General features: G+C 35.2%; 1 long non-coding RNA gene, 4 other non-coding genes and 1 pseudogene across 5 annotated transcripts; all 6 read left to right on the forward strand.

Moving 5' to 3' along the window:
* The first annotated feature begins 4,081 nt into the window (after positions 1–4,081).
* LOC112504200 lies at positions 4,082–5,333 on the forward strand. Its single transcript, XR_003068143.1, has 2 exons — positions 4,082–4,222; positions 5,089–5,333. It is a non-coding gene; the product is annotated as an uncharacterized LOC112504200 (long non-coding RNA).
* LOC112504202 lies at positions 4,287–4,380 on the forward strand. Its single transcript, XR_003068145.1, has one exon. It is a non-coding gene; the product is annotated as a small nucleolar RNA Z221/R21b (small nucleolar RNA).
* LOC112504203 lies at positions 4,957–5,040 on the forward strand. The gene has a single exon (XR_003068146.1). It is a non-coding gene; the product is annotated as a small nucleolar RNA Z102/R77 (small nucleolar RNA).
* A 2,326-nt stretch (positions 5,334–7,659) lies between the features above and the next one.
* Positions 7,660–7,753, forward strand: LOC112504201. Its single transcript, XR_003068144.1, has one exon. It is a non-coding gene; the product is annotated as a small nucleolar RNA Z221/R21b (small nucleolar RNA).
* A 1,108-nt stretch (positions 7,754–8,861) lies between these two features.
* Positions 8,862–8,936, forward strand: LOC112504205 (annotated as a pseudogene).
* Positions 8,937–9,046: 110 nt separating this feature from the next.
* On the forward strand, positions 9,047–9,130 carry LOC112504204. The gene has a single exon (XR_003068147.1). It is a non-coding gene; the product is annotated as a small nucleolar RNA Z102/R77 (small nucleolar RNA).
* The last annotated feature ends 4,452 nt before the right edge of the window (positions 9,131–13,582 follow it).

Below are 13,582 nucleotides of genomic sequence, written 5' to 3' on the forward strand. Positions count from 1 at the left end.
GTTTATCAACAGTTAGTTACACGAATTCAATTATGGGATGAAATCAGATAGGGATGAAATCGTTTACCGATGAACGGGTTTAAGAGTTTTAAGAGTTTAAGAGTTTTTAAGAGTTTTAGCCAAATGCTTTATAATATAGTATAGATTAATTTGATACTGATATCGATATATATATTTTTTTAAAATTTTATAATTTTTCAAATTTATATTTTAATCAAAAATAAAAACATTATCGCTTTCTCAAAACCATATAAAACTGTATTATATCAACATAAAAAAATAAAATAAAACAAAATACTGAAATCAAGACGTGTCTTAATGCATTGCACATATATCCTTCTAATGGTGATAAAAACACGAGGACCAAAATCATAGTTTACTCTTACTTAAATGATAGTAAATTTAGTCCATAACTTCATTTATCATATAGATGACTCGGTGGTATACACTTTTTAACATTTTTGGTCCCTAGACCAAACAACCATCCACCAGCCTCCGTTAACTTGAGGGTATTTGCGTCTTTTTGACATATTCCCTATTTGAACATTAATTTTTTTTTGCCTTTTTAATGTTTTGAATTTTAATGTTTTTGTGTTCTTCTTAATTTATCATATTTTAATATTACATTTTATATTAAATTATAATCATATCACATATTATGTATATATATACACACAAATATTATATATTGGGGATATTCTTTTGAGAACTCTCTAAGATGTTTGAGAACCGGTGTGTCATATGTTATCTCATATGAATTTTTGTTTCATATATGGTTATAATTCAATATAGTAATTGACATATATTTGTTTCATAAAGTGTTTCTTTCACATGTACTCAGTTCATAATGTGAACTTTTTTGGTGTGTTTGTGAAACAAAAAGTACACGTAGAAAAGTTTCACATTGTGAATCGAATACATATAAAATAAACTTAATCAATACATTAAATACATACTTAGATGTAGAAAAAATATGTGAAACAAAACCTTAAGATAGAAGTTCTCACGGATCTCACCAATTTGGGAGTTCTCAAATGATTAAACCCTTATTATATATGTATACACACAGACAGAAGAACAACCATTATTTACATTTCCTCCGTTCTAACATTCACCACGATTTTAGCCCTCTATCTCCCTTCCAAACCACACACACCGATCGTTCCAACTCCTTCTCCGAAGAAAAACACCATCCACCCTCTCATCACTCAACATATCAACCATTGGAAAAACCCTAATCCCTGACCTCTCATCTAAGCGTTGCATGATTATGAAGATCACAAAGAAGATGGTGCAAAAATGGGAGTACTTGAGGTCATTGCCTTGTTGGGGTTGGATTTTACACATCAAGAACATAAATTTTGATTTCAACGGATTTCACTATTAAGGTTTTGATTTTATATGAGTTTGATTTAGGAATATGAGCATTAGAGATTTGACATGCTATAGATTTTGTATGTCATTTTTGAGAATTTATGCATATTTTTTTGTTTAAGGCAGTAGTGATGGAGAAATGGCGTCGGAGATTTTTAGAACAGAGGTGGGTAGGGTGGTAGGCCGACGAGAGGTGAGAGGGAGAGGAAAGGGTTTCTTTTTCCTTTACAATTCTTATGCCATGTGGCATCATCTAATTGGTACTTAAAAGAGATAAAAAGACAAAAATGCTAAAACAGATAAACCATTTAATATTAAAATGAAAAAAAAATAAAAAGACGGGAATACCCTTGAGGTTAATGAAGAAAATTGATGTTCATTTTTGCTTCAGGAAGCAAATTCGTGAAAAAAAGTGCATATCATCAGGTTATTTACATGATAAATGAAGTCTAAGAACCAGTTTTATAAAAATCCATATATCACAGTGACTAAATCTGTAATTTAGGGCTGTTTGTTTACCTCTTAATAGTTCAATTAAGATGATCGTTAAAAGGTGAATCTTGTTTGACAAAAAGAAAAAGTCTACTTGTTAATGATTCTAATACCTTTTTAAATAATTTTGTATCTTAGGCCTTCCTAGACCATTAAGGTTGCATTTGGTACATGGGACGGGACATGACAGGACAAGACATAACTCATTGTCCCACATTTCGTGCAACATGGGACAGAATAAGAACTCACTGTCCTACGTTTGGCGTGACATGGGACATGGACAAGAACTGGGACAAGGTGGGACAACATGAGATAAAATAGGTTTTTTTCTTGTTCCACCAAAATAGGTGGAACAAGATGGGACAAGAATGAGAAGGAAATTAAAATATTATTAATCTACCCTAGTTTGATATAAAATCTTAGTATGATATTTGTTTTAAAAGTCATTACCGTTAGTTTCGGCCACCGCCACCATCAGCGACCACCTCCACCCCCATCTCCACTTCCACTACAACAACATCCTCCATAGCCACCTCTACTGTTGTCAACCACCGACCACCATCGTCCATTGCCACCACCACTACAGCCGTTCGCCACCTCTAACTCCTCCTCTACTACAACAACCTCCACAACCACCGTCGACCATCGACTACCACCGTCCATTGTCACCTTTACAACCACCATCGGCCACCGACCACCACCACCCATTACCACCGACACTACTATCGTTCGCCACCTCCAACTCCTCCTATACCGCAACAACCTCTTCCACAACCACCGACCACCACTGTCCATTGCCACATCTACAACCACCATTGCCCACCTACCACCACCGTCCATTGCCACCACCACTACCACCATTGGCCACCTCCAACTCCTCCTCCACGACCTCGACAACCACCGTTGACCATCGACCACCATTGTCCATTGCCATTTCACCTCCATCATAACTACCACCCACTATGTTCACTACATCATCCACAATTACCTCGTCTATCGTTGTCAACCGCCAGCACCACAATCCAACATCTTCACGTTCTCTATAACCACTGTCGTCCACCAATCACCATTGCCTCTACCTCCATAACCATCGTTAGCCACCAACTACCACCGCCCATCGCCACTACTACCATTGGCCACCACTACCTCCACCATAATCAAAACCACCTCCACCATCACTACTACTACCATCAATTATATCAAAATTTTCATTCAAATTTGGTACAATTATATATGTATGTATTCATTTATATGAAAATTGTATAAAAATATTTATAAATTAAATTAATTTATTGCTTACTTTATTTTTGTCCAGTTCAATCCCGTCCAGTCCTACCATCTTGTTTTGTCCAGTCCAGTTATGTTATGTCTGCGTACCAAATGCTACCTAAACACCCTAATTTTATTATGAAAAATTACCAAACAATGATATTTTATATTGCATTATATCATAAGAGTATCTTAATCATTTCATATCAAACCCATTTATCAATTGCCCAAAAAAAATTTACACTTAAAATTATTTAATATTGAACTCTTCTTTTTTTGAAAATTATTTAATATTGAACTCTTCTTTTTTTGAAGGACTAGAACGGTACTCGCATAATGCAGCGAGATACATCTCGATTTTAGTGTTTCGTTTTTTTTGTCTTAGTCGATGTTATAATACGGTTTTATATGGTTTTGAGAAAACAATAATGTTTTTATTTTTGTATAAAATATAAATATGAATAAATCATAAAAAATAAAAAAATACTGATATTAAATCAGACTAACTATTTAAAATTCCTCCTTTTTTTGTATTTCTTTAATTCATTTATTTATTTTTGGTTTAATAATATAACATTTTATAAAGATAATAATTAAGTATTCTGTTAGAACTCAATGATTATCCTAATTATATTTTAGATTTTTTGTATTTAAAATGAGATGTTTATCCTGTATTTGATTATGTTTATCTGTAGTTAGTTACACTAATTCAGATTTAGAGTTTTAATAAGTTGTACTTACACATAATCTACTTATAATCTTAAGTTTTAAGTAATATGCATTAATAAACAATACTTTACGCATAAAAAATGATTTTCAAGAATTTTTATCAAATACTTTATAATATAGTATATAGATAATATTAAATTCTTAAAAAGAAAAAAGAAAATTTAGCCGTGATAAGCGTCAAATAGCGAGCTAGGGTTTTCGAATAAACCCGGTATTTGTGCTAGGGTTTCCTTTCACTTCCCTCTTTGTTCATCTCGCCGCCATCACTTTCCCCTTATAAATACAGTCATTGAGGATCACCAATTTCAACACAAGCAGTTCTATTCTCCTCCAATGCTTTCTGTTTCTCACGAAGACGGTTAGTTCTAACCTCGATTTTACTTGTAATTTTGTGTTTCTCTTTCAATCGGGGGTAAACGAAAGAGCAGTGATGAGAACTTAGGAAAGTCATGCACCACTCTGATTCTCATAGTGATTGATAAACTTTCTCCATACCCATATTTTGTTTCTGAGCTCTTTGATTTCCCCAAAAATTTCAGTTTTTTTTGTTACAAAAGTTCAAACGACGGAAGTTTCGTTTTCGATTTTATCGTTTAATTTATGCAATTGATTCAATGATTTGGAGGAGGATCCAGATGATGGGATCTCTTTTTCGAGAGATCAAACCATGATGCGGACCGTACAGCTTTAATCAGCTTTTGGGGATAAATATTTGGTTTCTGATGGTTTCTCCTTCCATTGATTTATCAAAATTCTATTTTGAATTCTTTAGGCTTTTTCATTCAAAATACCTTCTATTTGAATCAAATTTTTAACTATCATCCATTGAATATGAAATGTACATCAATTTAATTGATGGTTTCTTAAGAAGGGATAAAAGTTGTTCACCTTCTCTTACAACCCAAAGTTGTATTAAGGTGAAGATTTGTTTACCGAACGCTTATAAGCGAATGTCATATATAAGCGTTGTGGTATGTAACAAACCCTCCGAAGATGAGGAGGGTGTGAGTTTATTTGTTAGATTTGTCGTATGTAAGCGTTGTTTATGGAACACTTTTTAGATATGAAAATTTGGTTGTTGATTGAATTGGAGAATGAAGTGATGATCAATAGATTCCCTATTGGTTTGATTGGCCAGAATGATGGCGAAATTCGTATTAGTCTATCTGATCATTCTTCTTTTAAATCTGATCTTATTTACTTTTTTTTTTGGTATTGTTTCAGTATTTTGAACATCTTGATGGAAGATTACTGAGCTCAACAGTTTTGTTAGGGTTTATGTTCCTTTAATTTTAAGCCGTTTTATGAGTTGTTTTTGACTTAAGATGTGATTTCTTCTGAAGTGAAGGAAAATTTAGAAATTGGAATAGAATATTTTCACAATGTATAAGCTCTATCCGATATTTCTCAATTTCATACCGTTTTTATTTTAAAGCTTTTGAGATATGAAGGTTCGTTTGTTGATTGAAGTCGAGAATGAGGTCTCGATTTCATAGTTGTATTCTAAGCGTTGGAAATAGGTTTGGATTAGACCAATTCAGAGTTATGTTGCAAGTTTGGGAAATAATCAATACCTGATGTAGTTTAGACTTCATTTGAATTCTTGTTTTCAGAGTCTGAGAGATACTTAGAGTTAAATTCAGAACTTGTAATTTTCCAAACTTTTATGTCTGAAAGATATCAGACTTAAATAGATTGTCATTTGATTATAAATATAAATTATGTGCATATGTTAGCCTACCTTTTGGCTTAGGTCATCGATCTTTCTTCTCATCCTTAAAGTAGGCATGTTAACGAGTCGAGTTCAACTTTTGAGCTCTGCTTGAGAATATAATGTTGAGCTCGAACTTCTTTCAAATTGTGTTCATGATAGTTAAGATCATAATTTCTGCAGTTGCCCTCTATCAGAAAGTATACATTTAGAGTTAGCACCTGCATCTAGCATATTCTGGTAATCTTGTTATATACAAAGACATCCCTACAAAGACATGCAAGTATGAGTTTAAAAGCGCATATGAGCAGAAGCTCCCTTTGTAGATCAAATACAATGACAGGTAAGTATTATATGATAAACAATTTGTGAGTGGTTAATCATGTCACTATCTAACATTACTTCTATCTTGAACTAGTGGTTTTGAGTTTGAAAATTTCACCCCTTGCAACAAAGTTAAGGACTTGAAGTAGTGATTGCATAATAGCCTAAGGAATTTGTGTGTGGTAATCAGAAACATGATAAATAAAAACCTTTAACCAATAAAATCATAAACAGGAATGAAAACAACTATATGATCAAACAAAACGGTTGTATCGATGGTTTCAACTGATTAAGTAATCGATGGATTAACAAGTGCACTGACTAAGAAATGCATTGATGAACTGATTAAGAAATCAATATAAATGGATGAAATAGTGAGAGATGCAATTGATGCGAGATGTACCTAAAGATTTGATGGTCGATTTCTCTTGAAGAGCAGCGTGAGAAAGGGCAATCATGGAAAATAAGACTCATTTAGCGTTAGGAGTCAACACTACGATTGATATCGTATGCAACAATTTACCTGATAAACACATATCCGGGTAAGAGTCTTTACCCTCACTTACTGAGTAAGAAAGACTTTCGATCTTTATCATTGCTCTTACCAGATAAGATTTTTGACCCTTGTCATGTTCATCCGGTAAAGAAAATTACCCGATAAGCACTTACCAGGTAAGCGTATAGTAAACGGCCCCTTAGATGAAAAAATTGGTGAGAGGTTATTAGAATCATTAAGATGTATGGTTTTTTTAACCAAACAAAATTATCTCTTAGCAATTTTGAGATTTACTTTTAATAAAACCATTAAGCGGCAGACAAACAAAGCCTGAGTAATTTCTTGCTAAATCTAGTTTTTTCATTCTCATTGTTTTTTTTATTAACTTGGATATCAAACCTAGGCATGGTAACGGGGCGGGGATGGGGCGGGTTTTGTAATCCTCGGACCCGGCCCTGGTTTGTAATACCGGCCCCGGTCCCCGGCGGGTACGGAGATTATCATTTCGTCCCCGGTCAAATTCTAGCAATCCCCGGTCAAAACCCGGTAAACCCCGGTCAATCCCCGGTAAAAAGTATGCTTTAGTTTGATTATACCGGGGATCTCCGGCCCCGACCCCGGCCCCCGTTTTGAGTAACATTCCCTGTCCCCGGTTTGAGTCTACTGGGGATCCCCGGCCCTGGGACCCGTTTTAGCGGAGAATCCCCGTCCCCGTTCGGGTCGGGTGAACCGGGTTCCCCACCGGGTCGGGGCAAATCACCATCCCTAATCAAACCCGCTATGCGAGCCGACTAATCCCAGGTTGACCACCTTTTTGCAGATAGCCTAGAGTCATCGCATTTTTATTTCTCTTCGGATTTGAATTTGAGACCTCCTGGTACTTTTAACCTTTGGAGACAAGCTCAAACCAATCAAACATGTTTCCAAATTGTTTGTAAATTAACAAGCAACTTTCTTAATATATTTTTTATCAAACAAATATTAAAATATTTTACCTTTTTGTTTTTATTGATTAATTTTAAAAAAAGCAAGTTCAATTTATTATAGTGAAATTAAAATACAAATTCATAAAATTAGTATTAAATAATGTAAAATGTTTTAAGTAACTTTTGCCTAAACTTGTGTTATTAATTATCTTTATGAACTTAAAAACGTTCTAACCTTGATTTTACTTGTAATTTTATGTTTCTCACGAAGACAGTTAATTCTAACCTCGATTTTAATTGTAAATTTATGCTTCTCTTTGAATTGGGGGTAAACGAAAGAGCAGTGATGAGAACTTAGGAAAGTCATGCACCACTCTGATTCTCATATTGATTGATAAACTTTCTCCATACCCATATTTTGTTTCTGAGCTCTTTGATTTCCCCAAAAAATTACAGTTTCTTTTGCAAAAGTTCAATTGACAGAAGTTTTGTTTTCGATTTTATCGTTTAATTTATGCAATTGATTCAATGATTTGAGAGGAGGAGGATCCAGATGATGCGATCTCTTTTTCGAGAGATCAAACCATGATGCGGACCGTACAGCTTTAATCAGCTTTTGGGGATAAATATTTGGTTTCTGATGGTTTCTCCTTCCATTGATTCATCCAAATTATATTTTGAATTCTTTAGCTTCTCCTTCCATTGATTCATCCAAATTATATTTTGAATTCTTTAGCTTCTCCTTCCATTGATTCATCCAAATTATATTTTGAATTCTTTAGCCTTTATTCATTCAAAATACCTTCTATTTGAATCAAATTTTCAACTATCGTCCATTGAATATGAAATGTACATCAATTTAATTGATGGTTTTTTCTTATGAAGGTTTAAAATGTTGTTCACATTTTCTTACAACCCAAAGTTAACTTGTCTTTAAACATAAGATTCGTTTACCAAACACACCACTTTTACTTGCTTTTGTGGGGGTGATATATTATCGGTCATCAAAATGGAATAATGGTAAATGTTTATAAATGGGTAAAAAATTTCTCTAAAACTCTTTTATCTTGTAAGGTAATTGAACCGGTATCGTAGTCTTTGGCCTTCTAGGATTTTAGGTGTTCAAACTTCACAAAGGTGAGAAGGGTGAGAGTTTATTTGTTACATTTGTGTATATAATTATTATATACTTTAAAAAAAATATTGAATTGTTAAGTATTTACCAACCTTTAAATCTAAAGGGACTGAACTTGTAATTAAGGTATACTTGTGTACCAATTGTGCAATATATGAAACTTATATATGGATCTTGGGTCTATAAAACCAACCCGTCTTTTAGGGTTTTATACATAAGGGCATGTCTCTTTTATTCATCGCTGCATGTTCTTAGTGTAAATGGAGGCTGAAGATGAATTTAATTGTATTTTTGTTTTTATTCATTGTTCATTGATTCGAAGCTATCGATAGCTATGAATCATGGAACGATAGGTAATGCTTTCAACAATAATTGTTTTGTTTTTGTTTTTTGAATCATTTTTGAGATTGAAATTAGGATCAAATTTTTGGTTGACCGTCGATATGATGGCAACAATGTATTAGCTCTATCAGATCTCTCTAGATTTAATACTGCTTCTATCAGATCTCTCTAGATTTAATACCGTGATGAAATCGAGTGTTTTTTTAAAGCTTATTAGATATAAAAATTTGGTTGTTGATTGAATTGGAGAATGAAGTGATGATCAATAGATTCCCTATTGGTTTGATTGGCTAGAATGATGGCAAAATTCGTATTAGTCTATCTGATCATTCTTCTTTCAAATTTGATTTTACTTACTTTTTCTCTGGTATTGTTTTAGTATTTTGAATTTCTTGATGGAAGATTATTGAGCTCAACAATTTTGTTAGGGTTTATGTTCCTTTAATTTTAAGCAGTTTTATGGGTTGTTTTTGACTTTAGATGTGATTTCTCCTGAACTGGAAAACGTAGAATTTGGAATAGAATATTTTCACAATGTATTAGCTCTATCTGATCTTTCTCGATTTCATACTGGTTATTGGGTTTTTATTTTCAAGCTTTTGAGATTTGAAGATCTGTTTGTTGATTGAAGCGGAGGAATAGTTGTATTCTAAGTCAGGGAAGTAACTATGAAAATAAGTTTGAACCAGAACAATTCAGAGTTATGTTGTAAGTATTGGAAATAACCAATACGTGATGTAGTTTAGACTTCATTTGAATTCCTTTATTTAGACTTACAAGTCTGAAAGACACTTCAGAGTTAAAGTCAGACTTGCAACTTTGAATTTTCTAGACTTTTATGTCTGAAAAAGTCTGTAGAGATCAGACTTGTAAATTTGAGAAATGGAAATCCAGACTTTTGCTTATTTAAATCTTTGAAAAGAAATCCCTTTTAATTTGGAAATTAGTTATGTTTATAGGGACATATGTCAATTAAATAGGCCATTTGAACCAGTAATGTAAATTGTGTCTGCATACATGCCTAGGCGTAAAATCCTTATAACCGTCGCACAATAAGACGACATGTGGCTTTCAAGTTACTTATTTATTAGTTGTATAGATTATATATTAGTGGTAAGTTACTTATTTATTAGATGTATAGATTATATATTAGTGGTGGTTGAAAGAGATGAGTTAAGCCTAATCTAATTTCAATTCTTTTAACTGGCTGTTTGGTGGGTTGATAGTTTGGCCGTTTGTCAAACTGTGTTTAATCTTAGCTGCTATCTTGAGCAAAATCCGGAATTTTGTCTCACGACATCTCCATCGAACATAACAAGAATATTAAATGTTACAGCTTAATCATTGTAACGAAGGTAGCATCCTTATCGGAAATGTTTGATGCTTCTTGGGGCTTCTTTGGCGACCGTGAAGTCACCGGATGAATTGTCGAGTTGATAGATCAGATCCGGACGTGGCTATTGCTTCGTGGCGATACGAACTCGACTCGCTCCTACCCACCCTGGGGTACCATAGCATGTTCGGAATAAGGGGGGATGTTGATCAACTCTCAGTGATTTAATGATAATCCCTTTTCCCTTTCACGTTGTATTTGTGTTTCTGTATTTTCAGTTCCAGCGATCTTCATTGAGTATGTTCAGTGATCGCTGAAGAACTTGCATTGTAAATCTATCAGAGACAACAATACTTCAAGAAGACAACACTCACACCAAAGAACCTTCAGCAAACGTCGAAGACTGAAACTGAAGATTACAGACCAGCGAGTACGTGATCTGAAGCGGTATTCAGTGATTACAAACCTGTCTACATATGTGTGAAGACTGCTCAAGCTTCAACGAATGATGATGAGACCTTCAGGTCATTCCAGCATTCAGCGATCAAAGGAATTTTGCTCGGCACGATTGTTGTTGTCTTGTCCTTATGCACACAAAGGACAAAATCCATACCCTTACAAAAGTTAGTACGGTACGGAGCCGACTAGTCGACTCTTTGTCCACCAACTTTAGGTAAGGATATCTGCTTTTGAATAATGCTTTTGTACTATTCACTGTAGCAAAGGACAAACCTTCCTCTTAAGGCTTGACACACACTCTAAACCTACCATATTGTATTAAATGGACATTTAATGCACTGGGTATAAATAGAAGTGTTTCTTTTCCATGCAGAGGGTGCGCATCTCTCTCTAACCTAATTTTTACTTCAAGCATCTTCTAGCTTTAAGTAAATGATTTTTCTTTTAGCAACTTCTTTTCTTGTAATTGCTAAAGCATTGTGTGTAACCAAAGATTGTTTAGATATGTTTTTATTACCTTATCTTTTCGCAAACAGTCTTGTAAAATCTGTATTGATCTTCTCTAACAATATATATTTTAAATTTGAAAATATTGTGTTTGTATTCACCCCCCCTTCTACAAACTGTTTATTTCCTTGTGTTTGGCTAATTTTCTGTATTAGTTTATCTTTTCTTGCCAAACCTCCCCGGTTTGTCCGTGACAACTTTAGTCTCTGGTAGAACCGGATGTCCCTCTTTCTAGAAGATGTGGATCCTGAAATTCCACATTACATAGAAAATGGACCATATATTTCATTTGCTATTGTTTCGGCTGTTCCAGCAACAGCTACGAATGCCGAGGTTCCTGAACAACAGATTCCAAAGCTTCCACATCAGTGGAGCGATGAGAACAAGAAGAAAATAGCTATAGACACGCGTGATCGGTCTATAATAGCTATGTCTCTTCCTGAATAGATCTATCACTCAGTGATGAAACTCAAAACTTCTAAATCCGTATGGGATACACTTTGTGCCCAATATGAAGGAACCACTCAGGTTCAGGAGACTAGAAAGATCAATCTAGTAAGACAGTATGAAAGCTTTCTCTGTGGAAAGTCTGAGACGCTGTCTGAAGTACATCAAATATTTAATTGTCTTCTAATTGATCTGAGGGCTGTCGACAGGGATATTCTAATTCTGAAACCTTGACTAAGTTTCTAGAATGCCTTCCTGAGTCTTGGGACACCTTTTCCATGTGTCTCAAGATGTCAAATGACATGTCCACTCTTTCTCTTTCTACCTTATATGAGATTCTGCTTAACCATGAGCAATCTCGTCAACTGAAAAGAAATCTTGTAAAAGAATCCAGGGAAATAAAAAGCTCTCTTTTAGCTTTGATCTCTGAAACTTCTTCAGTTGAAAGTTCTACTCCTTTTGTTTCTTCTCTTCCTCCCGTGGTCATCACGGAGATAGATTCTTATAAGAACATTCCAGATTCTGATTTAACAGATTTTGATGAGTCCTTGGCACTCCAGACTAAGTCATTTAGGAGGTTCGCCAGCAAAAGCAACTTCCGCAGATCTCCTCAGCTATCCTTCAGGGAGAAGCCAAAATCTGAAAGAATAGACAAGGCTTCAGCTGTCTGTTACAACTATCACCGGTTCAGACATTTTGCAGGTGAATGCAGATCAAAGAAGACTGCGACGCCATTTTCTAAAGCTTCCTCCTCCTTCAGGACCAAAAATGAAAAATACTTAAAACTGAAGGAGAAATACAAGAAGATGAAGAACAACCAGCGAAAGGCTAAAGGCCTTGTTGCTGAAGAGCATGACTGGGCTGATTCATCTTCAGACGAAGAGGATAAAGCCTATGCCTACTCGATGGTCATTGATGCTGATGAAGGATCTTCTAAAGCATCAACCTCTTATGAGCCATCTTCTTTTACTCAGGTATGTATCATGAATGAACCCTCTTCCTCTTCTAGTATTTCTGCACTAGATACGTTGACGGTTGACCTTTACAATGCCCTCAATGGCAAATCAAAAGCTGAAATGCTTAACGTTGATCTTCAAGAGCAATTGAAGATTTGTCATTCTAAGAATAAAGAACTGACCTCTGTTGAGGAAAATCTTAAAGATCAGGTTATTGTAAACCAAACCATCACTGTTGAACGTGAGAAAGCTGTTGCTGAGCATGAGCGAGCAATTGCTGAACTCAAGGCTGAGAAAGCTACCATTGAAGGGTGGTGCAAAGCTTCCCTCAAGGCCTCTGAGATCATTAACGCTCAGATCCCGGCCAAGAAAACGACTGGTCTAGGATTCTCCTATGATCAGGAAGAATGTGTTAAAGACARGTCCATGCTTAAATTTGGTACCTTTGTCTCTTCTATTCCTAACACTTCTTCCTCTCAGTCCTCTTCCTTTATTGAGAGTCATCTTGAAGGAACTCCTTTGAGTTCTGGTTGCAAAGACAAAGGTAAATCCACTGTCACAGCATCCCTTCATAAGAAGTCTAACAAGTCAAATAGATCTAAATCTATTCCTTCAACTTGTAAAACTTCTTCTTCTTCTTCTTCTTCAGGGACTAGGAAATCTGAATCGTATCAGAAATCTAAGTCACAGCTCAAGGTGAACTTTTCACCTAAGGAATCCATTCCCTCAAAGGTTCCTCCAAGAACCAATGAGAAGGGAATCCCTAAAGCTGCTCCCACTTCTAGTCTGATACTTTTTGGACCTAAAGCTACTCCTAGTTTTAGGAAGTGTAAACATTGTGGTGAAAGAACACATATTGCCAGTAAGGGTGCGTTTGGTACGTTGGACATGGTGGGACAGGACAGGACAGAACACAATTGTCCTATGTTTGGTGTGGCCTTATGTGGGACTCACTAGAACTAGCTAGAACACGGGTGGGACAAGCCTGTCCACCCTTACCCCCCTGGAACTAACTAGAACAGGAAATATTTTACCTATCTACCCTCTCAAAACCCTTCTTCGCTTCCACCGCATACTTCAAT

This window comes from Cynara cardunculus, unplaced genomic scaffold (assembly GCF_001531365.2).
Source record: "Cynara cardunculus var. scolymus isolate 2C unplaced genomic scaffold, CcrdV1 Un_Scaffold_4888, whole genome shotgun sequence".
Classification (NCBI taxonomy): Eukaryota; Viridiplantae; Streptophyta; class Magnoliopsida; order Asterales; family Asteraceae; genus Cynara; species Cynara cardunculus.